Raw genomic sequence first — 14,419 nt, 5'->3', positions numbered from 1 at the left:
ACCTTGATCCAGGACACCCTTCAGGGCAAACCAGCTGGCCCCACCCATGCACCAGGCCTCTATATAATATCCTATATAATAAAAGGGTAATACGCAAATTGACCCTAACAGCCTAGTCACTATGACACACACTGACCACCAGGGGGCAGACGCTCAATTCAGGAGCTGCCCCCTGGTGGTCAGTGTGCTCCCACAGGGGGAGCTCTGCTCAGCCACAAGCCAGGCTGACGGCTGCCAGTACAGTGATGGTGGTGGGAGCCTCTCCCGCCTCCTCAGCAGCACTAAGGATGTCCGACTGCAGCTTAGGCCTGCTCCCCACTGGCAAGTGGACATCCCCCAAGGGCTCCCAGGCTGCCAGAGGGATGTCTGACTGCCAGCTTAGGCCCGATCCCCCGGGGAGCGGGCCTAAGCCAGCAGATGGACATCCCCTGAGGGTGCACAGGCTGGGCTGAGGGACACCCCCCGAGTGCACAAATTTTTGTGCACCAGGCCTCTAGTATTATGCTTTTCCTGATCATTGCTGTCATCAGGTAGCTTGAATATGGTTGCGGTGCCTGAACAGAGCTTAGGGACTTCATTTCCTCCCACTTTCAGGTGTGCCTTCGACAGTGGGAAAGGTCCCAGTGCCCACTCCCTGTGTCAGGCACAAGCTGGCAACACACCTCCTGGGCCAGACCTTGGGAGTAGAGGGCAGGTGCAGGGCCCTGGAGACTATGCTTAGAGGGCAGAGTGTGGGTCATGTCCCTCTCCACTGTTTTCAATGGCCAGACAATGTGTTTGATATTTTGAATGTTTCCATTTTTTCACTGTTATAAATCACTGCTATAAATATCTCTCTCACTTATAAGTCAGTGTGTATACATATTTTTGGCACTTGGTATATATCATCCAAAGGAACTTAAAAATAGCTTTTGGTCTTTTTCTTTTTATGGAAGTAATACTATGTTTTTATTATAAAAATAATGCTTTTTAGAAAAATTTAAAATACCAGTAGACTGAAAGAAAATAAAATTATCTTCAGTGTTCCTAATAGTTTGTCGTCTTTTTTATGCAAAATGCTGTTTTTCCTTTTTCAAATATGAAACCCTACTGTATACATCTTAACATGAAAATGAGACTTTTTTTCATGTCATTAGTAAAAGGTTAAAGTCAGGACTGCGCAGGTAGGCTAAACAGCCATCTCAGAGGGTAAAGAAAACTTGAATTTATTTAAGGAAAAGGGCATGGGGGATGGGGATATCCAAAGGGAAGGGCTATGCAGCACTGAGCCAAAGGGTACTGGGTCCATGATGGCAGCAAAAATATACTCAGGACAGTGAAACAAGGGCATAGGACAGTGATGGCGAACGTTTTGAGCTCAGCGTGTCAGCATTTTGAAAAACCCTAACTTAACTCTAGTGCCATGTCACATATAGAAATTTTTTGATATTTGCAACCATAGTAAAACAAAGACTTATATTTTTGATATTTATTTTATATATTTAAATGCCATTTAACAAAGAAAAATCAACCAAAATAATGATTCGCCATCATTAGGTTCGCCATCACTGGCATAGGAGAAGCAGCAGGAAAGTCTAGGCGGGGCTGCTTTGGCTCACTGAGAAGTCAGAGAAAAGGGGGCCTTGGAGACAGGTTCAGGGGGTGAGCCTGGGAGGAGCTGCCACTGCCCATTGCTCCCCTGGTTGCAAGTCTCATGGGGACTTAGAGGTTAGGGGATACGTGCCTGGGGAAGGGAGAGGGGAAGGGAATGGCAGGGGTGTGCTCCCTGGAGGGAGATGGTCACTGGCTCCTTTGTCCTGAGCATATTTATTTCTCTTTCAGGGTCGTGGTCTCCACTGATTGGTTGGTGCCAGGGCATGTGGGGTCATTAGTCAATGTAGCTGGTCCTGAGGTAGCCACTGTGTCACTTGTCTGATTTTGCTGCTTTTCTGAGCCTGACATATACCCGAGGCCCAGTTGTTATCTTTAGGGAGGAGAAGGTCAGGGGGTCTAAACTGTATGACTAGCTAGGGCAGTGGTTCTCAACCTTGGCTGCACATTAGAATCACGGAAATTCTGATTCTTTGTTATGGGGTGGGGCCACAACATTAGTAACAAAGAGAGAGAATTTCCGGAGGATGAGGCCCAGAAATCAGGATTTTAAAAAGATTCCCAGGTGATTCTAATGTGCAGCCAAGGTTGAGAACCAGTGGGCTAGGGGAGGAACCTGGGGACAATGCTCTTGTTTTCCCAGGTTTGCCCCTTGTTAGGCATCGGGCTTTCTGCCCTGGTGAGTGTCTGTATCTGACCCATTGTCCTTGCTCTGCACATGTCTAACAATTAGATATTCTTCTGTAGCATCACTTATTGTGACTATGTAATATTCAATTCTATAGATGAAGTATGGTACCTATTTGCTTTGTTTAACAATGGACAGGTTACTTTGATTTTCTAAATTGTATAAGTCATCCCATTCGATTGAATGCCTTATTGATTGTGACTATCCCATTGATTGTGATCTTACTGGTTATCGAAGCACATTCTTCTGTACCTGAGAAACAGGACAGCACAATTATCCTAAATTGTTTTAGTGGCCACAGATGGTACGTTCCAGTTGACTCAGTGGTCCTAAGACCAGGACAGTGCAATTACTCTAAATTGCTTCTACCTCCCTGCTCTCTAGACAATGAGTGATCTGGAGACCCAGAACTGTAATTTAGATAACATGCCTAAGTTTAACCCAGGTTACCCAGAGGCTCTAGAAGATAATGTATTTCTGTCAATTCAGTGACCCTGAGACCCGAAACTGTAATTAACATGCTTAATTCTGCTTCTGTAATCTGCTTTTTTTGCAAGCCAGGTGCCACATTCCAAACCCTGGGATGTAATCAATACCTTTGTGATTTTTGCCTATATAAGTCTGGTTTTGCCACCAAATGGCTGCTATGAGATTTGGGAATGGCCCCTCATAGTCCCAGATTGCAATAAATGTGACTCTTTAATTCGACTTCTTGAGGCGTCCTTCTGTGATTTGCGGGGTACTTTACAACATAGATATATCAGAGTTTCTTAGCCACTTCCTAACTGTGGACTTGTAAGATTGTTTTCAGTTTTTCACTATTCTTAGCAGTGCTGAGGTGAACAACCTTGAGTCAAGTCTTTGCATCCATCTGTAATGATTTCTCTAAGATAACTTCTTAGAGGTGAAAGGACTGGATCGAAGGGTGTGTACACTTGTTTAAATTAGTAAACTACTTTTTAGACCAGTTTTAAGTTCAAGCAAAATGGAGCAGAGGGTTTTCATGTACACACTGTGTGTATGTTTTTTAAAAAGATTTCAATATTGCCCTAGTTGATTTGGCTCAGTGGATGGAGCATTGGCCAGAGGGCCTAAGGGTTCTGGATTCGATTTCAGTCAAGGACATTTAAACTCAGTTGCAGGCTCAATCCCTAGCCCTGGTAGGGGGAGGGCATGTGGGAAGCAACCAATCGATGTATCTCTTTCATAGCAATGTTTCTCTCTCTTTCTCTGCCACTCCCTACCACTCTCTAAAAATCAATGAAAAAATAGGTGAGGATTAACAAAAGTAAACAAAAAGATTTCAATATGAAATATCAAATTGCCTTATAGGAATGTTAAGGCATTTTCCATTTAAACACCTACATTTTTCCATATCTCGGTAACACTGGGTATTATCATTACAAAGAAATCTCTGATAAGGCACATTTAAAGCAGAATTCCTATTCTCATCATCATAAGACTGGATTTCCTTTCTTCTGAAATTTATATTTATGTTATTCGTCTCATTACTATTTCTTATCATTTGAGGGATTTGAGGAGAAGGGTTTTGGGAAATTTAGTCCATCTATTGGCTGAAATGGGAATGAAATGGCCCCATATGAAATGGCAATCTTAATCCACTTACTTTGTAATTCTGTAAAAGATGAAGAAATTAGCACACCTCCACTTCTCCTTCTACCTCCCTGCATTTAAATGCAATGGACGCTATTATTTTCTTTAGTTTACAAATGAAATACCAGAATTCAGAGAGGGTAAGTGATTTGCCTAAGATCACACAGCTAGTAAGTGGAGATGGAGCCAGGATTTGTCCTTAAGTACATCTGCATTCACACCATGCTTTAACAGAGCCATATTAACATAGTCTCTCCACTTTCTACCTGTGCTGCTATCTCCTAGCCTTCCTGTTTCTCTCATTACTGACATTTTCCCTGTGAATTTAGGAAAAGATAGGTCTGTCTTTATTCTGATTTTTGGCTTCAGGACTTACAGGCTATAAATGACCCTAGGCAAGTCACTTTGCCCTTCTTACCTTTCACTTATTTTTTTATGAATTGGTAATGTAAGCACTTACAAAGAGAAAATGTATAGCAGAAGAAATGAGACAATCTATGGGAAAGAGCCCCATGCAATGCAAGTAGCAGACATTGTTATCATTTCATAGCTCTATAAATATTTGCTGATCTAACAATGCAAACCAGCAATGTGGATTGCAGGTTCCTGTTAGCATTAGAAGTTTTTTTAAGACCATCCTTTTAGTTTTTTAATTCCTTTTTCTTAAAGTAGCATAAAAGAAAATCCATGGTTACGGTTTATTAAAGAAAAGAGCTCTGGTTTTTGTTTTGATTTGTTTGAGATATTTTTATGCAGACTAGAGGACCAGGCTGGAGGCCCGGGGTGGGGTGAGAGTGGGGTGGGGGGCTGGAGGGGGTTAATGGGGGGGGGGGAAGGGGACATATGTGATACTTTCAACAATAAAGAATTATTTTTTAAAAAATTATGATTAAGCCCTGGCTGGTTTGGCTCAGTGGATGGAGCGTCGGCCTGCAAACTGAGGTGTCCCAGGTTTGATTCCCGTCAAGGGCATGTGCTGACGAGGTTGCAGGCTCAATCCCCAGTGGGGAGCTTGCAGGAAGCAGCCGATCAATGATTCTCTCTCATCATTGATGTTTCTATCTCTCTCTCCCTCTTCCTTTCTCTCTGAAATCAATAAAAATATATTTAAACACACACACACACTTAAAATATATATATATGATTAATTGCCCGGCTTGTGTGCTCAGTGGTTGAGTGTCAACCTATGAACCAAGAAGTCAGGCTTCAATTCACTTTCAGGGCACATGCCCAGTTTGCAGGCTCCATCCCCAGTAAGGCGGTTTGGGGGGGTGCAGGAGGCAGCCGATCAATGATTCTTTCTCATCAGTGATGTTTCTATCTCTTCCTCTCCCTTCCTCTCTCTGAAATCAATTTAAAAAAATGTAAAAACCAAAACTATGGTTAATATAGCATTGACAAGTTGACCTGCAAAATTTTTCTAAAATAATTTACATTTCCACTGTGTATAGACATGTTTCCTTTCTTTACCCTCACTAGCACTTTCCTCCTGAAAGTGCCCTTACTGAAAGCTTATCTTAGAGACCTTTTGTTTGTCTGATAGGCTTCCTTAGCAGAGGGGAAAGAAACAAGTTAGTCCCTTCTGTTCCCTCTTCCTAAATTAACCGTCCAGCATCACCCTTCACACTGTAAACCTTTCTTCTCACTTACTGCCCTTTTTCTCTATGCTGGTACCTGTCTGCGTTGTGTGACAGGACTGAAAGCCGCCAACAATTTAGCCAATATAGTACGTGATGATTAACAGTCAGTTTTCCCCTTTGGAATTAATGCCTGGCTCCGAGGAGATGGCTGATCAGCATTGCTTTTGCTGTAAAAACAAGGCAGCTTTTAGAGATAGGCTGTTTTTTCCAAACACATTTGTTGGCAAAGGTATATGTAACACCTTCTTCGAGTTACAACTGTGCAGAAGGCTCTGCACATCTTTTCCTTACAGGCAAACCTCTCTCTCCTGTTGGGAATGCAGTCGGGGGGGGGGGGGGGGGGGAGGGAGGCGCGGGGGGCATTGCTGATCATGGAACACTACAACGGCTTCTGCCCCAGAATTGGTCGGTAATAAGACATCTTTTATTTGTTTGGAATGTGTATGCAATTATATATTGTTTGTGGATCTGCTCTTAGACCTTTTTATCATCCTATGTAAACCGTGTCATAAGAAACATTCTCTTTGTAAGTCTTGAGCAGGGCTCAGTGTCATACCAACAGTGTACTACATGTTAAAATAGAGACCTCATTCAGGTGCTTTTTGCATTTCAGTTGTATTTTTTTTTTTATAGAATACACATGTATTAGAATTTAATATCTGATTCACGCCTTTAAAAAAATGATACTATGTAGTTTAAACTTATAGACAAATGAATTAAAGTCAGTTGTTCTTGCCCTGGCCAGATAGCTTGGTTGGAAAGGTTGTGGGTTCGATTCCTGGTCATGGCACATACCTAGGTGTTTCGGGTTTGACCCCCCACTCAGGGTGGATACGGGAGGCAACCAATTGATGTTTCTCTCACATTGGTGTTTCCCACTCTCTCTCCCTTCCTCTCTCTCTAATTAATAAAAACATATCCTTGAGTGAGGATTTAAAAACAAAAGTTAGTTCCTCTTAAAATGTCGTTTCTTTTTATGATCTTTTAAAATTCATCAACTTAAATTAAACACCCTGAGGGCAACAAGTGTTAGGGAGTGGGTCTGGGGGTGGTGTGGGGAGGCGATGTGTTCGGTGAGTGTCCAGGAGCAAAGAACTGCTCACTTGAAGCTCAGAGATTTGTCATCCAAATATGTGCAGATTGCTGGTGCTGGAAATAGTTTGAACTTAAGTAAACAGCTTCTTCCCCCAGTTGCCACTTGGCCATTGTTCCGCTGCCAGAAGATCCCGGGAGCAGCATCTCACACCAGGCTCATGGCATTTGTGCCCAGCTCTGGGGCTGCTTCTCTGCCAAGCAGAGCCATTAGCTTACCTGTCAGCTTGAGAGGATCCAGGCGCTTCAGTTCCCCACTTTTGGCTTCACGCTTACAGTCTGTTCTACAGCTTTACAAGCTTGCCTCTGCTCTAGAGGCACACTGATCTAAGATTCCTGTCAACGATAAAAAGCCTTGGGCCACACGGCCTTGACTGAAGTAGATTTAGGAGATAGACATTCTCTTTTCAGGGCAGAAGCACCCACGGCTCATTCCTTTCTTTTGGAGCCAAGAAGCGGCACTGGCTCTGGGAACTGCTGCAAGCTGCCGTGCTAGCAGCTGATCTGTGTTATGCCAGGCAGGCAGCTGACATTTGAGCAACTGAGGACATTCCATGGGTTATTACTCTCTTCCTTTGGGAAAATACAAAACTCTTGCTTTGGCAGCATTCATTTAGTGACTCTTACATCAAATGTCCATGAGGAGGATGAATAACTTGACATTTTATTCTCAAGGGGATAGATGATAAGGGATGAAGAAAGTACTACTGGATTCTTAGGCACATTATCTAACTTTTCTTAGCTTTAGTTTTTTCATATGTTAAGTGAGGATAATCTTGTCTCTCCTGTTTCGTGGAGTTGATGAGGAAGTTGATGTAAAAGTACACATCTGGACTGTACCCAACTAGTGGGATGTAAGGAGAGGTAAGGTGGTGGAAAGAGTCTTCCAAACCTGGCCTACTTGGTGACCTTAAGCAAATGGCTAATGTCTGTCAGCCTCAATCTTTTCATCTGTAAAATGGGAATAGCAATACCTGTCTTGCAGGAGTGTTACAAAGATTAGAAATAACAAACGTAAAAGCAATGACAAATGGTAGACATAGTCAAGTGGCAATAATAGTTATTATTACATTTAATGTGGAGATATTCACACTGGGTAGTTTAGGATTCTTCACCTGGAAGAACCGGTTCAGTTTGTAGGTGTCAGGATTAGCAAAAGACCCTGCTAAAAACTGACAGCCATAACTGATGATAATAGATAATATTTTTTAAAAGTAAAAGTAATGCATGCACATCATTTAAAGTCCAGATATGCATCATTATTCTGCTTAACCCCTTACCCTGAAGGAGCCATTTTAATTTTTTTGTTTGTTAATCCTCACCTGAGGATATTTTTCCATTGATTTTTAGGGAGAGTTATAAGGGAGGGGGAGAGACAGAGAGAAAATATTAATGTGAGAGAGACACATCGATTGGTTGCCTCCTGCACTTGCCCTGACCAGGGCTGGGGATCAAACCTGCAACCTAGGTACTTGCCCTTGACCGGAATTAATCCAGGACCCTTTAGTCCGCAGGTCGACACTCTATTCACTGGGCCAAACCGGCTAGGGCCAATTTTTTTTTGCTTTTAATTCTTTTGGTGGTTACCTCCATTTAAATTACCTCCATTTCTTTTTAAAAATTAATTCTCTTTTTTGTCCAAATGGTACATGCACATAGTTTTGCTTCATTCTTTTAAAAATCAAATATCATTAAAAACTTACACTAAAAATCAGCTATCCCCTACCCTCACCCCTCCAGTCCCCTCTCTCCTGTTCTGTTCCCAAGAGCATATACTTTTGATTCTATTAGCTGTTTGTTCTAGTATTTTTAATATATCCTAAATATATGCTTATATAGCTATATCTTTTTTAAACATTTTTTATTGAGGAAATTTTCAAACACATAAAAAATTAAAGAGAATAATATAATGAACCTTCATGAACCACTCATTACCCAGCTCCAAGAATCAAGACCAGTTTTATTTCATTTATGACTACAGCCATTCTCCCCCTATTACTAGATATCATGTCATTTTATCAATAACTACTTTAGCAGGTATCTCAGAGAATAAGAGCACAGACACACACACACACACACACACACACACACACACACACTGCCATAATCACCTATCACATAATTAATAATCGCTTATTATTAGCAAAGATCTCTAATTAACTCTTAAGTATTTTTTTGTTCTTGTTGTTCAAATCAGATCCAAACCAGGACCACACACCACCATACTGCTCTTCCTTTATTCACCAGATTTAGATGTTACCTGTTGACCAGCACGCGAGGCTTTAGCTTTTCTATAACCACCACAGGCTCATACATACTTCTCATGCTACTTCTCCTTACCCTTTTCTCCCAGTGTCACATTGGGAATTAAAATCTGTGTTATGGGATGGCAAACATTACTTACTGCTGAGCCAGTCACATTCTAATTATTTTTCCTTTCTGTTCGACTACGTTTCCTGGACTTCATAATAAGGATTTTTTTTTGTTCCTTATTGCCAAGGCTTTCCATACTTTCCTGTAGACTTTCAATACAGTTTTCAGCAGACCTAACAAGCAGCCCATCAGTTCTGTTTCCCTGGAGCCTCCCACCTTCCTCCTGTGGTCAGACGGGCACTCTCTAGGCCTGTGAGTCAGCCAGGGTCCAGAGCTGCCCTCATCATCATCCTTGGCATTCCTTTCACCTCATTTGTTAGATCCCTGTTTTTCAAATCTCCTTAGTTTAAACCCTCATTTAGGCAAAGTATGTTCTCCAGGAGTTTTCTGAGAAAAGAGTGAATGAGAAAAAATTTTCTAATACTTGCATGTCTGAAAATGCCTTTATTGCTTAGCTGAGTATAAATTCTAGGTTCCAAATGGTTTTCCTTTAGACCAGCGGTTCTCAACCTGTGGGTCGCGACCCCTTTGGGAGTCGAACGACCCTTTCACAGGGGTCGCCTAAGACCATCGGAAAACATATATAATTACATATTGTTTTTGTGATTAATCGCTGCTTTAATTATGTTCAATTTGTAACAATGAAAATATATCCTGCATATCGGATATTTACATTACGATTCATAACAGTAGCAAAATTACAGTTACGAAGTAGCAACAAAAATAATTTTATGGTTGGGGGTCACCACAACATGAGGAACTGTATTAAAGGGTCGCGGCATCAGGAAGGTTGAGAACCACTGCTTTAGACCCTTTCCCCAGAAAGCATTGCTCCTTGAGCTCAGGCACCCAGTGTTGCTGGTAAGCAGTTTGAGAGCATCTGATTCTTTTCTTTTGAAACAGTCTGTTTGCTTCTCTAGAAACTTTTAGGATTTTTTCCATTTTGAATTCTAGACAGTTAGGAGACTGTGTCTAGCTACGGTCTCTGTTCATCTTTCTCAACACTCTTTAAACTGTTCAGTTGGAAGATGCAATCTTCCTTCAGCTTTGAGAATTTTTCCTCATGATTTCTTAGATAATTTCCTATTGTACTTTTCCCCCTTTCTATTCTTTTTCTGGGATTCCTGTTTAGTCTGATGGTGAACTTCCTGGATTATTGTTCTATAGAGAGATCCTTTTTTATTCTGTGAATATTTTCTCTATCTTTTGAAAGATTTCCTTCCTTTTCTTATTTTCCGGTCCTTATACTGAATTGTTCATTTCAGTATTCATATTATTAATTTCCAAGAGCTCAGTATTATCAGTTTATTTCATTTTTTATGAACACAGTATCTTCAGAATCTCTCTGAAGACACAAGAATTTTTTTTAAGCTTCTCATTTGTCCGAATTTCCTTTTTCATTATAGGGACCATTTTCTCTTTATTGTTTTCCTCGGTTGCCTCCTATACATGCCCCTACTGGTAGTCGAACCCATAACCTTTTAGTGCACAGGACGCCAGACCAACCAACCGAGCCACCTGGCCAGGGCACATGATACTTTTTTAATTCATGTTATTGCTCCCTTTACCTCAAGCCTGGACTACCCAAGATTGGGTGTGGATGTGTGTGTGTGTGTGTGTGTGTGTGTGCACGCGCGCGCACTTAGAAAACATTTACTGAGTTTCCTCTTCTGTATCAGTGGACAAGGGAGACATGTTGTTGCTCTCACGGAGTTTACAGCTTAGCAGGGAAAACAAATAACATATACTTACAATCACGTGTTAAGGGTTATGAGAGGAGAAACAGAGAGTGCCGTAGGACCGACACAGAAGTGGGAGCTAACTTGGCTCAGAAGGAAGTGACATTTAATCTGATATCTGATGGCTGAGTAGGATTTCTAAGCACAGTGGCAAGGGAGCGCCTGGGATCAATAGAAGGACTTCCTACTGTTAGAGCACCAGGCTCTGCAGAGTCAGGAAGCCTGCCTTCTCTGCACTTGGCATTCCTCGTCATGAACAGGAGGTGATCACATGCCCTTCTCAGTTTTAAACATAACAAGGCTAAGATTGTTTAAAATTTACTCAAGAGTGAAGATCCATCTGTCCCAGAACTGCGGATCATAAGAAAGCTGAAAAGGGCAGGGAGGGGCAGTGTGGTATCCCGAAAACCCCTCCCCATTGTCGAGATGCATGCTCAGGCTTCCCTTCTCCTGCCAGCTGTTCATCGGACTTCAGAGGTAACCTGAGGGGGACAAGGAAGTGGAGCCTCAGAACATGGAACCCTGCAGAAAGCAGCCAGGGTTCTCCCAAACCAACCAACAAAATGGAACATTTCTTTGTCACCTTTTGTGGGGCTGACTACTCCCTCTCCTCCCCCACTCCCGCCCCCCTCCCGTCCCTCCCCAACCCCCTCCACCCCCCCCCCCCCCCGCGCCCCAAATGACTTAAGTGCCTGATTTCAAAACATTGTTTTGAGTGTAGGTGTGATTCTTTCTGTGCCTGTACCACAGGAGAATAACTGCTTATATCTGAGTGGTAGGATGATGGGTGATTTTCCTCCCTTTTTTCTGTTCTTCTATATTTTGCTATTTTTTATAATCAATTATGATTATATTAGAGTATTATCTGGCATATGGTAAACATTTGATAAAAGTTTTTGTTTATGGATTTTTTATTTTAATAAGTGACTCATAGTATGTACAAAATGCTCATAAATTAGACTCGGATCTTTTCCTTAAGAACCTCAAATTATAGCAGAGGAATAAGATCTGCCCAGAAATAAATATGCCTCAAAAGAGAAGAGGAAAAGTTTCTTAAGAAACAGATAAAGTACTAAGGAAATTCAGAGGAGGGAGAAACTCCTTCCAGACAAGGGGTGAGGGGGTGAGAATTAAGGGCAGCTCTGTGCTATGAGGCAGCCAAAGTTTCCTTTGTTCCCCAGTGGAGCCGACCTTGCTGGCTGTGAGTCAGGGACTTAAAAATACAGCATGGGCTCTGTCGCTTACCCAGTGAACCTGTGTAGGCTGGTCAGTCTCTGCACACGTCAGTTTCCACATTTGTAAGATGAGAATATTAATAATACCTCCTGCACCTGATTGTGGGGAGGATGACATAAAGTGGTATTTATAGAGAGCTCAGCACCAGGCATGGCCCCGAAGTACAGCTGCCGTTGTCAGAAGACAAAATGAGTGAGCTGCTGGTTCATGGTCCTCTGCATGGGTTCTGTCACAGGTGTACAGCGCCTCTGTAAGGACAGTGTTACCAAATACATGTTATAGAAAGAAACTGTATCTTTGTTTTTGTGAATGGGCTCCTTACTATTATATTCATTCAAGTAACAAAACCTGCTTCAAAGCACTGAGGGTGATGTCAGTAAGCTGACCTGTCAAGAGCCCATCCTCGTTTCCTGACACCACTCGGGCTTCTGGACTAAAGGCACTGCCAGACACTGGCCCGGCCTCCAGGCCCTCCCGGCTGAGTGCTGCTGCTGAGAGCATTCCAGCTGCTCTCTGCAGACTTTTCGTTCTGTGCTCATCCCGATGTTCTAAGAAACACTGGGCCCTTTTTCTGGCTTCCCAGCATTCTTGACCTGATTCATTTATTGTCACATCATCCTCAGGGCAGAGGATGGTGAAACTGAGTCAGAATTAGAAAATAATGTCTTTACAATTAAGATGCTACAGCTTCTTTTTGCAAGTATTTTTTAACTTGTAGTATGTGTCAGGCACGTATCCACTTAAGAATTTTGCAGGGTAAGTGTGATTTTAATTCTTGTTTTACAGTGGGAAACCAAGGCACATACACAGCTAGGTCAAGGTCATACACAGCGAGGAACAGGAAACCCAGGTCTCTGAGCCATTACCTGCTGCTTCCCTGGGGTACCAGGCTGGTCCTCTTCTTATCCCACTGCAGTCTCATACCAGCTGTGGGAAAGCCTTCAGGTTGGCAAACTCCAAGGTGGGGCAGAGTAGGTTTACAGTTGTGAATACATGAAACAGTTTACTCCTGTATTATTTATTAATTACTGTATTATTTTCCATTCAAATGACTGTAAACTTACTTTTGCCCCACCCTATATGTAACCTGCTGGCTTGGCCTTTTTTTGATGAGCATCAAAATTTTCTGAGAACTAATTAAAATTCTGGTTAAGTTACAAACGACCACAGCCTTACCCACACCTATAAATAGCTTCTTCTTTACCAATAGAGCGCCAACCCCAACTTCCCATCCAAGTAGCTTTAAGACAAATCAGATCTGCCTCTTTGGGGGAGAGGCGATTGAAGCCCAGCCTTGCTTCCAGGACACACAGTATTTTGGTAGTAAAACAAGTAAGCACCACCTCTTACTTAGTGGCCCCAAATGTTTTCTTTAAGCAAAAGATTGCCCAGCTGACCCCGGGAAAACTCTCCCTCCCACACCTTGCCCATTTGTTTTAATAAGCTTCGCTCATTTTTCTAAGAAGAGATGATCCCAGTTAGAAATAAGGGCCAGACTCGGTGAAAAAACCATTCTGAGAAGTAGCATTGGCATGTGTGCTGGCCTCATTAAGACTCATTTTCCAAGTCTGGCCCTTTCATCTGGAGCTGTGTGACCCCAGGCATGTCACTTCTCTGTGTTTCGTTTTCCTGTTCAGGAAAAGGGGATGAATAGTGTAGCCCCTGGGTACCTCATTCTCATAAAATGAGAATCAAATGAGGTTATGTACTACAGCAATGAGCGCTACCATCTGTCAACACTTAGTATGTGTCAAAAACTTACAGTTCCATTACATGTTATTTAATTCTCACAGTCCTAAAATGGAGGCCCTAGCATTCCATTTTATAGTAAACAAACAAACAAACAAACAAACAAAAACCACCCTGAAGTCGCACAGGACGCAGATCCATGTCTCTGGCTCCCAAATTGATGCTGACAGTCACTGTACGTGTCATTGCTTTCCGCTGCACACCGAAGCAGAGAGGCTTAACTGTCTTCCCCACCGAGCACTCTACAAATGCACGCAGTCATTATCTCTTGTAGCCGCTGCTGTTCCATGCCAGTCCCTAAGGATACTTAAATTCTCTTCTTTATCTTATCTTCCAGTTTAGGCTGCCTCTTTCAGTGTCCCCCAGGATTTGTTTAGTGAATTCTTTCGGGTTTTCTCCCAGAGAAACAGTTCTGCTAAATAAAGGGGGTAGGAGCCAGGCTGAGCCTGACCTCTTGAGCAGTGTCCTGTGACTATCCTGGGTTCTTCCCTCCCTCAAGCGTGGAGTTAGTCAGCTTGTGGTAAAATCCCTTTGCACTTGTTAAGCTCCTCAGTCACTGAATTGCAGAAGGGGAAGACATCAAAGCCGTTTTATTGATGGGGAAACTGAGTTCCAGAGAGAGGGGTGACTGACTTAAGACTCTTCATTCAGTTGGGTGGGTGACTAAGATCAGAATCCAGTTCCTCAAGTTAAGACCA

General features: G+C 42.4%; 1 protein-coding gene across 1 annotated transcript in view; it reads left to right on the top strand.

Moving 5' to 3' along the window:
* Positions 1 to 14,419, top strand: part of PKIG (cAMP-dependent protein kinase inhibitor gamma) — a 72,681-nt gene that overhangs the window by 22,445 nt on the left and 35,817 nt on the right. The window lies entirely within an intron of this gene.

This window comes from Myotis daubentonii, chromosome 8, assembly GCF_963259705.1.
Source record: "Myotis daubentonii chromosome 8, mMyoDau2.1, whole genome shotgun sequence".
Taxonomy (NCBI): domain Eukaryota; kingdom Metazoa; phylum Chordata; class Mammalia; order Chiroptera; family Vespertilionidae; genus Myotis; species Myotis daubentonii.
Note: the sequence above shows the minus strand (reverse complement) of the source record. Positions and strands in the feature narration are given on the sequence as shown.